The following is a 3,049-nucleotide window of genomic DNA, read 5'->3' on the forward strand; positions in this document are numbered from 1 at the left end:
TTGTTTCTCTTTTGTGTAGAGGAAGGCAACTGATTTATTTGAGTTAATTTTATACCCAGCCACTTTGCTGAAGTTGTTTATCAGCTTTAGTAGTTCTCTGGTGGAACTTTTGGGATCACTTAAATAAACTATCATATCATCTGCAAATAGTGATATTTTGACTTCTTTTTCGATCTGTATCCCCTTGACCTCCGTTTGTTGTCTGATTGCTCTGGCTAGAACTTCAAGAACTATATTGAGTAAGTAGGGAGAGAGTGGGCAGCCTTGTCTAGTCCCTGATTTTAGTGGGATTGCTTCAAGTTTCTCTCCATTAAGTTTAATGTTAGCAACTGGTTTGCTGTATATGGCTTTTACTATGTTTAGGTATGGGCCTTGACTTCCTATTCTTTCCAGGACTTTTATCATGAAGGGGTGTTAAATTTTGTCAAATGCTTTCTCAGCATCTAATGAAATGATCATGTGGTTTTGTTCTTTCAGTTTGTTTATATAATGGATCACGTTGATGGTTTTCCGTATATTAAACCATCCCTGCATGCCTGGGATGAAGCCTACTTGATCATGGTGTATGATTGTTTTGATGTGCTCTTGAATTCGGTTTGCCAGAATTTTGTTGAGTATTTTTGCGTCGATATACATAAGGGAAATTGGTCTGAAGTTCTCTTTCTTTGTTGTGTCTCTGTGTGGTTTAGGTATAAGAGTAATTGTGGCTTCGTAGAAGGAATTCGGTAGGGCTCCATCTGTTTCAATTTTGTGGAATAGTTTGGATAATATTGGTATGAGGTCTTCTATGAAGGTTTGATAGAATTCTGCACTAAACCCGTCTGGACCTGGGCTCTTTTTGGTTGGGAGACCTTTAATGACTGCTTCTATTTCCTTAGGAGTTTGGGGTTGTTTAACTGGTTTATCTGTTCCTGAATTAACATCGATACCTGGTATCTGTCTAGGAAATTGTCCATTTCCTGAAGATTTTCAAGTTTTGTTGAATATAGGTTTTTATAGTAAGATCTGATGATTTTTTGAATTTCCTCTTAATCTGTAGTTATGTCTCCCTTTTCATTTCTTTTTTTTGTCTGTTTCTTATTTTTATTTTTTTATTTTTTTTATTTTTTTTTACATTTTCTTTTTATTTATTTTTTATTTTTTTCCCTTATTTTTTTTTAGTTTCTTTCATTCATTTTCATGTGTTAAGAATAACTTATAAAGTTCTCATAAGAGACCAGAAGTATAAATGAAAATTTCAGAATATTATCGGAATGAGTACATTTACAAAACCATGAAACATTTTTAAAACATGATGATATAAATTTGTTTTCTAAAGCCATGTATAGTGGTGTATGCCTATCTTTTCCTTTTCTTTCTTTCTTTCTTTCTTTCTTTTTCTTTCTTCCTTTCTTTTTCATTTCTTTTTTTTTTTATTAACTTGAGTATTTCTTATATACATTTCGAGTGTTATTCCCTTTCCCAGTTTCCGGGCAAACATCCCCCTCCCCCCTCCCCTTCCTTATGGGTGTTCCCCTCCCAACCCTCCCCCCATTGCCGCCCTCCCCCCATAGACTAGTTCACTGGGGGTTCAGTCTTAGCAGGACCCAGGGCTTCCCCTTCCACTGGTGCTCTTACTAGGATATTCATTGCTACCTATGAGGTCAGAGTCCAGGGTCAGTCCATGTATAGTCTTTAGGTAGTGGCTTAGTCCCTGGAAGCTATGGTTGCTTGGCATTGTTGTACTTTTGGGGTCTCGAGCCCCTTCAAGCTCTTTCAGTTCTTTCTCTGATTCCTTCAATAGGGGACCTATTCTCAGTTCAGTGGTTTGCTGCTGGCATTCGCCTCTGTATTTGCTGTATTCTGGCTGTGTCTCTCAGGAGCGATCTACATCCGGCTCCTGTCGGTCTGCACTTCTTTGCTTCATCCATCTTGTCTAATTGGGTGGCTGTATATGTATGGGCCACATGTGGGGCAGGCTCTGAATGGGTGTTCCTTCAGTCTCTGTTTTAATCTTTGCCTCTCCCTTCCCTGACAAGGGTATTCTTTTTCCTCATTTAAAGAAGGAGTGAAGCATTCACATTTTGATCATCCGTCTTGAGTTTCGTTTGTTCTAGGGATCTAGGGTAATTCAAGCATTTGGGCTAATAGCCACTTATCAATGAGTGCATACCATGTATGTCTTTCTGTGATTGGGTTAGCTCACTCAGGATGATATTTTCCAGTTCCAACCATTTGCCTACGAATTTCATAAACTCATTGTTTTTGATAGCTGAGTAATATTCCATTGTGTAGATGTACCACATTTTCTGTATCCATTCCTCTGTTGAAGGGCATCTGGGTTCTTTCCATTTTCTGGCTATTACAAATAAGGCTGCGATGAACATAGTGGAGCACGTGTCTCTTTTATATGTTGAGGCAACTTTTGGGTATATGCCCAAGAGAGGTATAGCTGGATCCTCAGGCAGTTCAATGTCCAATTTTCTGAGGAACCTCCAGACTGATTTCCAGAATGGTTTTACCAGTCTGCAATCCCACCAACAATGGAGGAGTGTTCCTCTTTCTCCACATCCTCGCCAGCATCTGCTGTCACCTGAGTTTTAGATCTTAGCCAATCGCACTGGTGTGAGGTGAAATCTCAGGGTTGTTTTGATTTGCATTTCCCTTATGACTAAAGATGTTGAACATTTCTTTAGGTGTTTCTCAGCCATTCGGCATTCCTCAGCTGTGAATTCTTTGTTTAGCTCTGAACCCCATTTTTTAATAGGGTTATTTGTCTCCCTGCGCTCTAACTTCTTGAGTTCTTTGTATATTTTGGATATAAGGCCTCTATCTGTTGTAGGATTGGTAAAGATCTTTTCCCAATCTGTTGGTTGCCGTTTTGTCCTAACCACCGTGTCCTTTGCCTTACAGAAGCTTTGCAGTTTTATGAGATCCCATTTGTCGATTCTTGATCTTAGAGCATAAGCCATTGTTGTTTTGTTCAAGAAATTTTTTCCAGTGCCCATGTGTTCCAGATGCTTCCCTAGTTTTTCTTCTATTAGTTTGAGTGTGTCTGGTTTGATGTGGA

This window comes from Rattus norvegicus, chromosome 4, assembly GCF_021556685.1.
Source record: "Rattus norvegicus strain SHRSP/BbbUtx chromosome 4, alternate assembly SHRSP_T2T, whole genome shotgun sequence".
NCBI classification, from domain to species: Eukaryota; Metazoa; Chordata; class Mammalia; order Rodentia; family Muridae; genus Rattus; species Rattus norvegicus.